Consider the following 14,930-nt stretch of genomic DNA (forward strand, 5'->3'; position numbering starts at 1 on the left):
AGGAAAGAGCAAAGGATAGAGAAGCTGAGGAAAAAGCTAGAGAACTTGAGTTAATAGAGAGAGAAAAGGATCGCGAGCTCGAAAAATCTCGCCTTGAATTAGAGAATAAAAAGTTAACTTTTACACAACAACAATTAGAGGAAGGAGTAATGGAACAACATGCAGTCAGTGCACATATTCCAACACCTAATTTACCTCCCTTCACAGAGGGGGAAGACATAACTTCATACATTATCAGGTTTGAAAATACCGCTACCCTCTGTGAATGGCCTGCTGACACCTGGGCTACCAGGTTAAGAATGTTATTTTCTGGTACAGCCTTGAATATGCAACTTTGTCGCAGGTTATCATATGTAATTATAACCTACTGAAGAAGGCAATCCTTAAAGCATATCAAAAAACCACTAATTCTTACAGGAAAGATTTCAGGTATGCCACCTTACAGCCTGGCCAGAACTTTCAGCAGTTACAGGTAACACTCTTTCGTTTGTTCGACTTTTGGATAGAGAGTTCAGGAATTGGTGTCAGTTATGAATCACTTAGAGACTTCATGGTTGCTGACCAGTTCCTGACAGCTCTTCCCCATCAGATACGAACATTCATCAGAGAACGTAACCTGATTAAAGCTGAGGAAGTTGCTGAGGCTGCTGACCTGTATGCTGAGGCTCACAATTCCTATAAAGACCTAAAGGAATCGAACCCTAAGGGCAAGGGTTCACCAGACCTTAAGAAATCAAAGCCACTAGTGGAAAGTAAAATGACTTCTTTTATTCCTGTTTGTCATTTGTGTGGTGTTAAGGGACATAAACGTCCAGATTGTCCTTCTAAGAAGGTCCAAAAAGTTGGAAGATGTTTTAAAGACTGTAATGACCAAGCACCCTTCTGTTCAGGAACAGTTAATGGACTTAATGCATCTACCATTTTACGAGACACTGGATGCACATGTATAGTCATTTCTGATAAGCTGTTCCCTAACCTTAAAGAAACTCATTCCTCTACTATACTTTCAGACTACTTGGGCCGTACGGACACTTTTCCTACCATCCGTTGTTACATTAGGTCTAAATGGCTCACAGGTTGGTCTGAAGCCGTACTAACTCCCATCACTTCTTGCTCCGTACTAATAGGTAATGTAAAAGGTGCCATTCTTCCTTCTGAGATTGACCTTTCATCACCAAAAGTGGACATAAGCTTTTCAGATCTTCTTCCTGTAGAATCAGAGAAGCCCCTCGAAAGTTCAGATGAGACAGTGTCTCACGAGATTCATGTGGGATTAAAAACCATTGATGCTACTATCGAAAGCGAGTTATAGTAGGATCACCGGTTCACTTGTTAGATGAAAGTAAAGATATCACCTCCGATACCATAAATGTCTTGACTAGGGCTCAGACCAAAGCCCAGGCTTCTCCTACTGTCCATCCTTTGATTTTCCCTGACTTTAAGCCTTTAGATGCATCAAAGGACTCCTTTGTCAATTTACAACGTAATTGCCCTTCTCTTCAGAATTGCCAAAATGCCGTTAAACAAAATCAAGTGATCCAAAGGAAAAACTTTTCATATAAATTTGAATATATAAAAGGTATCTTGTACAAGTCAGTATTCAAATTAAATTCAGATGAGATAGACTATTCCATCTTAGTTGTTCCAAGTCAATGCAGAGAGACTGTTCTTAAAATGGCTCATGACCTGCCAGTGGCCGGACATTTCTTGCATCGTAAAACATTAAATAAAATTAGGGAAAACTATTTTTGGCCAAAAATGTCCTCAGATGTCACTACCTATTGTAGATCGTGTAAAGTTTGCCAACTGTCATCCTCCCGAGGTACCAGGCGAGTACCTATGGTCAAAATGCCAGTCTTTACAGTACCTTTCGAAAGAGTAGCTATTGACATCGTTAGTCCGTTATCTCCACTTTCATCTGGGGGACATAGATATATGTTAACATTAGTTGATTATGCTTCGAGTTTCCCTGAAGCCGTACCCTTAAAGACCATAACCACTACAGAAGTGGCTGAAGCCCTTTTGTCCATCTTCTACAGAGTGGGCATCCCTAGAGAAATTTTGTCTGACTGTGGGACACAATTCACATCTGACTTAATGCAACATCTATACCAACTTCTGGGAGTGAAGCCTCTCTTCACCACACCCTATCATCCCATCTGTAATGGGAGGATTGAGCGCCAGCATTCGATTCTCAAGTCTATTTTAAGGAAACTTTGTTCCCTTAAACTTATGGAGTGGCATCGTTACCTACCCTGTGCTTCGTTTGCCATGAGGGAAGTTCCCAGTGACTCTTTGGGGTTTTCACATTTTGAACTTCTCTATGGTAGACAGGCCAGAGGCCCATTGTCCATCCTTCATGACTTATGGACTAATGAGGAGGTGAGTGCTGAGGTTCAGTCTTCTTACCAGTTTCTCTTTGACCTTAGATCCAAACTTGAGGAGACCTCTGACATAGTTTCGAAAAACCTAAGCTTGTCAATGGACCAGTACAAAACCTATTTTGATTCCAAAAGTCAGAGGAGAAGTTTTAAAGTAGGGGATGAAGTTCTGGTACTTTTGCCTATCAAGTCAAATAAATTATTAGTAGCATGGAAAGGTCCATATAAAGTAATAAAAATTTGTGGAAAAGTTGACTACCTCATAGAAGTCAAGGGGAAACCTAAGCTTTATCATATCAACATCCTTAAGAAATATTACCGAAGAAATTCGGTTAACTGCCTCAATAACTTTGACTTAGTTTTTCCACACGAACTTGATAAGACAACTGAAGAATGTAAGGTGTGCGTAATTGACACCTCTAACTTAGACTATGATGAAGAACTACATGACTTGGTGACTCTTGACCACTCGGGCGCAACCAACATTAATATTAATGAATCTTTGGATGACCATAAGAGACATGAACTACTTCAATGTGTGAGTAACTTTTCAGACGTCTTTACTGATATTCCAGGTGTTACCTCCACGGTAGTCCATAAGATTGACTTAGTGACGGACAATCCTATCAAACGAAAATTATACCCAGTTCCAGTTCACCTTAGGGATACATTTGACCGAGAGGTAGACAAATTATTGAAACTAAAGATCATTGAACCTTCAGTATCTTCATATTGTTCACCAGTAGTCATGGTTAAGAAGGAGGATAATTCATATAGACTTGTTATTGACTACAGAGGCCTTAATGCTATAACTCGGTGGGATGCTGAGCCTATGCCCTTAAAAGATAACGATCTACACAAATTTTATGACGCTTCCTTTTTTTCAGAGATTGATTTTGCGCAGGCATATCATCAAGTAATGTTAGATCCTTCTTCTAAGCAGTACACCGATTTTCCTACACATCAAGGACTGATGCAATATAGAACTATGCCCTTCGGTTTGGTAACTGCCTGTGCTACCTACGTGAGACTGATGAGAAAGGTCTTGGGTAATATGCCAAATGTTTCAGTTTATTTTGATAACATTTACGTAATGACATCCACGTGGGGCGAACATATCCAAACATTAACTTCAGTTTTGCATAGGTTACGCTCACATGGCCTCACTGCCAAGCCGAAGAAATGCTTCCTTGGGTATAACAAGATTAGATATCTTGGACTGATACTTTCTAATAACTCTCTGCAGCCTCTCCCCAGTAAGATCAAAGCTTTATTAGAATTTAAATTCCCCAAAACCAAGAAGCTCAAGCGTAGCTTTCTTGGTTCTGCAAATTTTTATGCACAGTTTATGCCGAACCTTACTGATCTTACAGGCATCTTATCCGACTTCCTTAAAAAGTCTGTGAAGGAACCTCTTGAACTTTCCGACGTAGCTCGGGAAAAGTTTAATGAGATTAAAAATATCTTTTTGAAAGACCCTATACTTAAGATTCCAGATATTAATAAAACATTTTGTTTAAGAATTGATGCCTCCAATACTGGCTTAGGTGCGGTGCTACTACAATGATGGTACTCCCTTCCCTGTATGCTTCCTAAGCCGGAAACTCCTTCCCACAGAAGCGAGATACTCCACCATAGAAAAGGAATGTTTGGCTCTTGAGTGGGGTATCTCCAAACTTAAATTTTATTTGCTGGGAAAAGAATTCATTTTAGAAACGGACCACAAACCTTTGATATACCTAGAAACTTTTAAGGGAACCAACAGTCGCCTCTTGAGGTGGACATTGACACTCCAGGCTTTTAAGTTCCATATTGTGTATATAAATGGTTCATCTAATTATTTTTCTGACTGGTTAAGTCGTGACAGTCAGTAGAAGATTTGTTGCCTTACGCGACTTCCATATGTTAGAACTTTTTCTTCGCCTATTCTTCTTATACTCCTTGACTATAAGTCTTGGTATCGGGGAGTGTGAGGGAAAAGTTCAATAGATAGGAGTAGCAAGGGAGTATATAGTAACAATAGTTTCATTGCCGGCTACTTGTTAAGGTATGGTAAGTCAAGCTCCTGCTATTCCAGTCTTTATTCCCCCTCCCCGAAAGTGATAATTTCATTGCCAGCTACTTGTTAAGGTAGGGTAAGTCAAGCTTCCGCTATCCCTTCCCCTCCTTCCCCCCCCCCCCCCCCGAAAGGTGACGTGTGGGTTTCCAGTCCAAACAGTAATCACTAGACTCACAGCTCCCAGCAATTCTGTAAGTATATGCCTGCCTTGTATTCTAGTGGATTTATTGGTTGAAAGCTTCACTTTTGACCAATAATAAACTTAGTCCTTTAAGTCTTGCTCTAAGTTGACTGTTGTAATGATCACCACATCTTTTAGGTACTGTACCTATCATGGAGAGTGATTTCTTAAGCAGTGAGTAACCTGTCTATCTTTCCAGCTTGGATGACAGAGAGGGTCACCTGCCAATCAATGAGTAGAACTGATGGAGATGGACTAACGTCCTGAGACTTCCCCTTTTTGGATTTAATTACCTGTACACCTGTATGAAATTGCAGGACGTAACCCCTCATCATTACAGCGGTAAAGAACCTGCTTTCCTGTCATCAGGATATAATACTCACGGCTATATTGTGAAGAACGAACCGGTGGGTTGTAACCAACACCTGCGACCCCCCCCATCATCAGCAACGGCTACGATTTCAGCAACACAGTGTCACCAACACCAGACACCCAAGCTTTATATTAGCATTGAATTCAGTTATCATTTATATTTTTCATTTTTCATTTTCTTTAATGTAGGATTAATATTTCATATTTAAGTGTTTTATATTTTATTTTCTATATAATAAAGTGTTTATGTTTGTTATTATTTCTTTTTCTATTCATTAATTTTCCTGAGGAGGAGCCAGCCTTGGTAATACTGTCTGAAGTTATTACAGGGCTGAGTAAGCCTTCACGACCTGAAACCTTACAACCTTACTACCACTCTTAGGTGAATACAGTACTTGCAATGCAGCTGTAGCAGCCTGTAGATTGTCCAGCTCGATGGGACGTCCTGGCGTAGAACCACCTCAATTTCTTCTCGTTATATAATGTACCCTATTCACTGTATTTCTCTCACTGGTCACACGATTGTTTCACTTTATTATCTTTCTTGGTGACACGTGGCAACGTCGCCTTACCACCCACACTAGCCTGCCCGCTGTGTGTGTGTGTGTGTGTGTGTGTGTGTGTGTGTGTGTGTGTGTGTGTGTGTGTGTGTGTGTGTGTGTGTGTGTGTATTAACTGCATAATCTGTAAAAATATTTTTTGAGGCTTTTTGATAAATAAGTAAAAATGGGGAAAAATTATGGGTTAAGAGTGAAATTGTGTATTAGTGTCATTTGAGAAAAAAATTGTGAGTTAAATTTGTATCTTTTGGTTTAATCGAGACAGGTAAATTGAGTGTGAATAGTGAGTGTGATCTGAATGTTTTTCTTGTATTGGTGAAATTTGTGGCAAGGGAATCTTTTGTCATAATATGTAAAATTGTGACTAGTGAATTGATCGATAAGTTGTTATAAGTTGTAAGTGTTTTGTGACTTTTTCTGATGAAATAATTAAAACGAGAAAAATTGTGGGTTATGAGTGAAAATTGTGTCTTGTTGGAGAAGTTGGTGGGAGAGTGAAGTGCTGGGAGATGTTGGTGGGAGAGTGAAGTGCTGGGAGATGGGTTGGTGGGTGTGAAGAAGTTGATGAGAGGTAAGGTTTGGGGGGGGGGAGAAGGGGTAAGAAGATTGTTTTAGAATTTTAATGTAAAATGGGATTATACTGAAATTAAATGTATTGTGTGAATATATATTAGTCTCATTTGAGAAAAGTTTTTATAAGTTGAAAGTGTTGTGGTGATTTTCTGATGAAATAGTTATGAGTGAAAATTGTGTTATGGTGTGGGGTTGCGAGATGTTGGTGGGAGATGGGTGGTGGGTTTATGTTAAGAAATGCGGGTGAGATGGAGAAGGTTGTATGAAGAGGATTGAATTAGAATTTTAATGAAATAGGGAGATTTTACTGAAATAAAAGGTATTGTGTGAATATATTTTAAAAGAATGGAATGAGGAAGCATATCTAGGCTTAAATTTTCTCTATGGTAGAACTGACTGTTATTGTTGATGTTATGCAGGGTTCTGCATGACATCGTAATGTACATATAGTGAAGAAGTGTGCCATAATAATATGAATATTATAGTTGTAAGGAATAATTTTATAATTGATAATGTGCATTTGGGGGTACTGTAAAGTACTCGAACTGTAATTATAAAGAAATTCTGTTAATGATTTATTTTCCAAGGATGTTTGGGTACGCGGAGTAAGCGTGGTTAGGGGGTCACGTGACGTTAGCATGGTGTGTAGAGGCTGGCGTCGGAGATGCTGTGTATTTAAGATAAGTTTGTAGTTGTGCACTCATTTTGTTTATCCAACTTAAGCCATAGGCTCTCATATAGCTTACCTGTATGTTCACCCAGGCTCTGACATGGTCAGGGTGCTGTGGGATGAGTGAGGAAATAAGAAATGAGGTTTGTAGTGTAATGACGGCCTGATGCTGACGAAGCCTAGTGGTTATGGTGGCTGAACCTCCAGCCAGCTGTTGTGTGTACCCTCATTTGGGCGTTTAGGATTAAGGTTTTTCTGTTATGTTATGTTATGGTGACTAAATAGATATATTTTCCTAATTAGGATTTTTGCCTAACCCTCTGTTACCCAACCCCTTGAAGTACACGTACCAGTTTAGCGCTTTCTGTTTTGACTGGGATAGCCCTGGGTGGCCGGTTTGGGCTTGAGATGTGTGTAACTTTTACCTTTGCCCTAAGACCAGGCTCAAGCCCCCAGCTATCCCACATTTTTGCGTAACATGGGGGCCTGTATATGGGAGAATTATCAAATTTTTGTGGTAATTCAAGTTTGCAACCTGGAAAGTCAATAATCATTCTTTACTGGGTTGGTCAGAGGAAGCATTCACTATAACACTCACACTAAAATAATAATTTACTTTTGTGTGCAACATTGCTAGTTTTTAGGGTGTTATTATTAATTAATACCCTGTGAATAATTTACTTTTCTGTGCAACATTGCTAGTTTTTAGGGTGTTATTATTAATTAATACCTTGAGAATAATTTACTTTTCTGTGCAACATTGCTAGTTTTTAGGGTGTTATTATTAATTAATACCTGGAGTTTTACCTGGAGAGAGTTTCGGGGGTCAACGCCCCCGCGGCCCGGTCTGTGACCAGGCCTCCTGGTGGATCAGCGCCTGATCAACCAGGCTGTTGCTGCTGGCTGCACGCAAACCAACGTACGAGCCACAGCCCGGCTGATCAGGAACTGACTTTAGGTGCTTGTCCAGTGCCAGCTTGAAGACTGCCAGGGGTCTGTTGGTAATCCCCCTTATGTGTGCTGGGAGGCAGTTGAACAGTCTCGGGCCCCTGACACTTATTGTATGGTCTCTTAACGTGCTAGTGACACCCCTGCTTTTCATTGGGGGGATGGTGCATCGTCTGCCAAGTCTTTTGCTTTCGTAGTGAGTGATTTTCGTGTGCAAGTTCGGTACTAGTCCCTCTAGGATTTTCCAGGTGTATATAATCATGTATCTCTCCCTCCTGCGTTCCAGGGAATACAGGTTTAGAAACCTCAAGGGCTCCCAGTAATTGAGGTGTTTTATCTCCGTTATGCGCGCCGTGAAAGTTCTCTGTACATTTTCTAGGTCGGCAATTTCACCTGCCTTGAAAGGTGCTGTTAGAGTGCAGCAATATTCCAGCCTAGATAGAACAAGTGACCTGAAGAGTGTCATCATGGGCTTGGCCTCCCTAGTTTTGAAGGTTCTCATTATCCATCCTGTCATTTTTCTAGCAGATGCGATTGATACAATGTTATGGTCCTTGAAGGTGAGATCCTCCGACATAATCACTCCCAGGTCTTTGACGTTGGTGTTTCGCTCTATTTTGTGGCCAGAATTTGTTTTGTACTCTGATGTGAATAATTTACTTTTCTGTGCAACATTGCTAGTTTTTAGGGTGTTATTATTAATTAATACCTTGAGAATAATTTACTTTTCTGTGCAACATTGCTAGTTTTTAGGGTGTTATTATTAATTAATACCCTGTGAATAATTTACTTTTCTGTGCAACATTGCTAGTTTTTAGGGTGTTATTATTAATTAATACTCTATAAATCATTTACCTTTCTGTACCATATTGTTGATTTTTAGGGTGTTATTAATACTTGATATTTTGTGCATAATTTACCCTTGTAGGTACAATCTTGCTGATTTTTAGGGGTTTTATGCTCACCTAAATTTCTGGAAATAATTTACCTTTGCAAGTGCAGTAGCTCTTATTTTTTTTCTGCCAGGGTTTTCTTTTTGTGTGCAATCCTGTTTAATTTGAGGGAGTCACATGACAACTCCTTGTGAATATACTACTTCAGTATATGTACCTTGCTGTGTGCTTTATTATTTTATATCAGTAAGTTCTGTGGCTGGTAGTAAGATTTGGTGCTATTATTTCCCAAAATGGCTGACACTGGTGAAAATTCTGAGGATGACATGCATTTGGAAGGTGACATTGAATCAAATCCCCATGATAGGGACCTGGATAAGGAAGTAGTAATTTTACAAATGAAATTAACCCTAGTTGCAGAAGAAAAGGAACGGTTAAGGATTGAGCGTACAAAGATCCAGGAACAGAGAGCCTTAGAGGAGCTTAGGGCTCAAGAAAGAGCTAAAGAGAGGCAGCTTGCTTCTCACCCAGACACAGACACAAGGGTAGATGTTTTTCATTTGGATAAAGCCATAAAATTTGTGCCCAAATTCCTAGAGAAAGACCCAGATCAGTTTTTTCTGTTATTTGAAAGTACGGCCAAATCCCAAGTTTGGCCGGAAAAGGAATGGGCGACATTAACAAGAACCCAATTAGTTGGTAAAGGGTTACAGGCTATTAGTTCTTTAGAAGGATCTGCCTTTTCTGATTATCATAAGCTAAAAGAGGTAGTTTAACTGGCTTATCAAATGTTGCCAGAAAGGTACAGGCAGAAATTCAGAGGACTAAAGTTTCAGTCAGGGCAGTCTTTGGTGGAATATGGTAAGGAGAAGATGTCACTTCTAAATAGGTGGTGTCGCTCATAGGGGGTGGTAGGCAACTATGAAGGTGTAATTACCTTAATTTTGTTAGAGGATCTTTTGGGAAATGTTCCTTCTGACCTTAAGGCATATCTTGAGGAGAAGGATCTTGATGATTTTAATAATGCTTTAGAGCTGGGTGACAGATTTTTAGCTAACCAAAAATTTGGTAATAGTTACCACACCCCACATACTAATAATGGTAAGTTTTCTCCACCCACCAATAGGAATAAGAAATTTCAGAAGTTTAAGCCACCCATTTATCAGCCTAATAACCACAAGAGTTTTAATAACCCTAATTTACCAGTACCCACTCGAGGAGGTTTTATGTCAGCTGTCACAGGTCCAGGACTACAAGGAACAGGTGGGACGAGCCCAGTTCCCCAGAACCAAGGGATCCAACCTAGGTCAAAAGGGCAAGGGGCCTTTAAACCATATTACTGTACTTATTGTCATAAACAGGGCCATCTGCAGCCATATTGCAAGAAGATGCATAGAGATCAGGCGCTTGCTGGAGTTTCTCAGGTAGATACACCAGGTACCCACACGGTAGCTAATATTGAAGCACCACCTCCGGGTATATCAGGTAACTCAGCAGGTTTGGACCCTCGGATGAAGGTCTTTACAAGCAAGTCCACCGTGGCCTTACACCAAAATGAAGGTAGGGTAACAGGTGTTATGTCTTTGAGGGACACTGGTAGCACATACACTTTGCTTCGTAGGGGCATACTGCCAGTGTCGGATGACACATACACTGGGTTGGACGTTTTGCTCAAAGGAATTACAGGACGCCCTGTCAAGACTCCAGTGCACAGGTTATGGGTGGAGTCTGCATACCAGTGTGGTTACTTAACTGTAGGTATCACAGAGGATATACCTTGTGCAGGGGTTGACCTACTCTTAGGCAATAATGTCATGGGTTGTCTTGAAAGTGAGGAACCTCTGGTTTGGAGGGACCCAGCCTCACAGAGTTGGGAGGAAAAAGCTAGGGCTACCTTGCCCGAGTTATTTCCGTTGTGTGCAGTAACCAGGAAAATGTCAAAAGATAAGAGGGCAGTCTCTCTCTGTGACTCGTTAGATCCTGGGGATGATTTGGGTTTGGGAAATCTATTCCTCGAGCCTAGCCTGCAGTTGGCTCGGGGTTGTGATGAACCATCCCAGGCAAGATCCTGTTTGCGTGGGGGTCTTGGAGCTGGTATAGGGGGGGCGACTCCTACTCGAGAGCAGCTGATTGAGGCCCAGGGGTGTGACGACACCCTAAAAGCTATTCGGTCATCTGCTGTTACCGAGGAAGGGGCCTCTCAACTAACTAAATGTTTCTTTTTTGCAGACGGTATTTTAATGCGAAAGACCCTATCGGATGCGACATCTAATGATGGAGCATGGCAGGCACTCTACCAAGTGGTGGTGCCGGAACCATTTAGGTATCAGGTTTTGTGTTTGGCCCACGATGTTCCCATGGGAGGACATTTAGGTGTTAAAAAGACTATGGGCAAGATTTCTAAACATTTTTACTGGCCCCAGGTATGGGAATCAGTGGGTAAGTATGTAGAATCATGCCCAGTTTGCCAAAGGGTAGGAAAACCTAATCAGGGAATTAAACCTGCCCCTCTTAACCTATTACAGTAGCCAGAGAACCTTTTAGCAGGCTGGTGGTGGATTGTGTAGGGCCGCTACCCAGGACCAAGATGGGAAACCAGTACTTACTTACTATTATTTGTTCCTCTACCAGGTTTCCGGAGGCCATTCCACTATGTAAGATTACAACACGCGTGGTCTTGAGAGCATTGGTGAATTTTTTTACGCAGGTCGGGATCCCTAAGGAAATTCAAACAGATCAGGGGTCAAATTTTACATCTAAACATTTTCGCACGGTTTTGGGGGAGTTTAATATTAAAATGAGGACCTCCACTGCCTATCACCCACAGAGTCAAGGGGTTGTGGAGCGGTTTCACCAGTCTCTCAAAACTATGCTGCGGGCTTATTGTGCCCAGTACCAGAAGGACTGGGATGAGGGTATCCCCCTCCTTTTATTTGCCGTGCGGGACAGCACTCAGGATTCATTACGCTATAGTCCCTTTGAACTGATCTATGGTCACCAGGTACGGGGACCACTGACGATTTTGAGGGATTACTGGCTTGGTGAAGATTGTGAGGCTGCCCCCTCGGAGGATTTTCTCGCTTTCAGAGACCGTTTGGCTCACATGAAGCATCTGGCGGCTGCGAACCTGCACATCAGCCAAACCAAGATGAAGAAACAATTTGACCGCAAGGCCGTGCCTCGTGCCTTTGAAGTGGGAGAGGAGGTACTAGCATTGGAGCCGGTGCCTGGTAATGCCTTAAAAGCAAAGTTCAGTGGGCCATACAAGGTAGTTGAAAGGTCACAGATCAAAATTACAGAATTCACACACCTGGGCGACGGAAATCTGAATGGGTGATACATATAAACAGGCTGAAAAGGTACCACTAAAGAGGTGTGGCATGTGTAAATATAGTAGGTGATGCAAGGGTGGACACTAATGTGCAGGGGGCCACAGATGTACATCGTAGTAACAGGGCATTGTTAAAAGATCCTTCACAATGTATGTTAGGTCTTAGTAAGGAAAGGGTTGCTGAGATTGTTCAGCTTCTCTGGAATTTTGAGGATTTGTTTGGGGATATCCCTCGTGTAAGCAAGCTAAAGACCCATGATATAGATGTAAGGGAAGCTGAATCAATTCGGCAGGTCCCTTACAGAATGAACCCACAAAAGAGAAAAAGTATGGAGAAGGAGGTGAAATTTTTACTTGACAATGATTTAATAATACCAAGCGAGAGTGAGTGGGCGTCCCCCTGTCTGATGGTTCCCAAACCAGATGGCACCATGAGGATGTGCACTGACTACCGTAAGGTTAATTTAATAAGTAAGGCTGATTGTTTTCCTCTTCCTAGAATGGATGATGTCATTGATGCAGAGGGGGGAACTAAATATGTAAGTAAGTTAGACCTGTTGAAGGGTTTTTACCAGATACCTTTAACCCCACGTGCCAGTGACATCTCTGCTTTTGTAACACCAGATGGGCTTTTTCAGTACAAAGTTCTCCCCTTTGGGCTTCATAATGCACCCTCCTGTTTTCATCGCAGAATGCAGGAGGTTATACGTGGCCTAAAGGGCGTTAGGTGTTATATTGATGACCTGGTTATTTTTAGCGACTGTTGGTCAGAGCATGTAAGGCAGCTTAGAGAGCTTTTCTCTAGGCTCGCTGGTGCTCAGTTCACAGTTAATTTGGCAAAGAGTGTTTTCGGGCAAGCCCAGATAACTTTTCTAGGACATGTTATTGGCCAGGGAAAGGTGGCCCCAGTGAATGCCAAGGTGGAGGCTATAGACAATTATCCTGTACCAAAGACCCGGAAGGAGGTTATGCATTTTGTAGGCATGGTAACATTTTATAGAAAGTTCTGTCAAAATTTGTCAAAGGTGATCTCTCCACTCACTGACCTGACTAGCCCCAAGTGTACATTTGTGTGGGATATGAAGTGTCAGAGGGCATTTGAACATGTAAAAGCTTTGCTTACAAGTGCTCCTGTGCTGGCTAGTCCTAATTTCACATTACCATTTTCTCTACAAGTAGATGCCAGTGATACTGGTGTTGGGGCTGTACTACTGCAAGAAGTGGAGGAACAGTTGTTGCCAGTCAGCTACTTTTCGGCAAAACTGAAGAAACACCAGCAGCACTATGTCACCATAGAAAAGGAGGCTCTTGCTTTAGTGTTGGCAGTGCAACATTTTGAGGTGCATATATCTTCATCAGTTCACCCTATAACTGTGTATAGTGACCATATTCCTTTACGTTTCCTTCACTTAATGAGGCACCACAATCAGAGACTTACAAGGCCTTGTTTCTCCAACTTCTTAATCTTGTGATTCATTATGTGAAGGGAGAGGAGAATGTGGTTCCTTATACCCTTTCTTGTGTTTAAAGTGCACGATGTAGTGTATAGATCACTTATCTATTCTTATTTTGCAGTGATTTGCGGTAGACGAGTAGATGGAACCCTGGACCACCCAAAGGAGAAGGGCAGGTTGAGCTGGAGCTGGAGGTATCAGGATTCCCTAGTGTGTGTGTATTTAGGGGGGGTAGTCACATCAAGGGCCATGCCTAGGTAAGGTATGCTACGTTTTTTAGGTGTTGGCTGGAATGCCTCGCCTCTGTTTTATGTTGGTATAGGGACTGTTGGCCCTAACGTTTTAGTGAATGTGGGGCTGCCAGTGATGCCCTCCACTGTTTGGGTCATGTCTTTTGATCCGAGGTGTTTTGGTTCTCCAGGACTCTTTTTCAATTTTTTCTTTTTGGATCACCACTGGGGTGACTCCAGGGTCCTTGAAATGACATGTAGGTGTCGACCTGGGAGGTCCACCTTTTGGGGGTCTTCAGTGATGACTCAAGGGTTTTACGGCCGCAGTCCCACCAACAAGATTTATGTGCCTATCCACCCGTTGTTTTTGGGGGCCTGATATTTTCCCCTCTCCTGTGCTCTCCTGATTCTCGCAGAGGTGTGTCATAGGGAACCAGTTTTGTTTACTAAAGATTGCTGTGAGATGGGAGTGATAATGTGAGGTGTTTTTCTCAGTAGAATTTAACATGTAACATCTGTTTTTCTTTTCTTTGAACTCCTGGAAAATGTACTTACTGTTTAAGTTTTTTTTTGGTGGCACCTACAGTTTGGTCTGCCTTGCAACATACTGAACTTTGGTGTTACTTCATAAAACGGCATTCCTCAGGGGCACTTTTGTACAAAGATAACTTGCTCGTTTATAAGTTTACTTGATGTAATTTAGATAAAATGCATCAACGCCAGCGCCTGGCCAGCGCTGTGTTGTAATGGTGCCTTTTCCTAAAACAGCTAAGAGTGTGACTGTGAGCTCGTTGGGCATAGAACTTGATCACTTTTATGTTCAGCGAGTTTCATATGTCTGCAATCTAGTACCTCAGTTTGTTAATATTGCATATTTGTAGTACCAAAAGACCGTGATTGTATGGTGGTCATTCCCCAGTTATCATTTTGCCCATTGCCTCAGACCTTAATGTGGGGCTTATTTTCTTTTTTTTTTCTTTTTGCCTGGCGGTGTCCGTAGGGACCCCGCTAGGTGGGGTGGGGATGTTATGCAGGGTTCTGCATGACATCGTAATATACATATAGTGGAGAAGTGTGCCATAATAGTATGAATATTATAGTTGTTAAGAATAATTTTATAATTGATAATGTGCATTTGGGGGTACTGTAAAGTACTCTAACTGTAATTATAAAGAAATTCTGTTAATGATTTATTTTCCAAGGATGTTTGGGTACGCGGAGTAAGCGTGATTTGGGGGAGTCACGTGACATTAGCATGGTGTGTAGAGGCTGGCGTCG

The sequence above is a fragment of the Cherax quadricarinatus genome, chromosome 81 (genome assembly GCF_038502225.1).
Source record: "Cherax quadricarinatus isolate ZL_2023a chromosome 81, ASM3850222v1, whole genome shotgun sequence".
NCBI lineage: Eukaryota > Metazoa > Arthropoda > Malacostraca > Decapoda > Parastacidae > Cherax > Cherax quadricarinatus.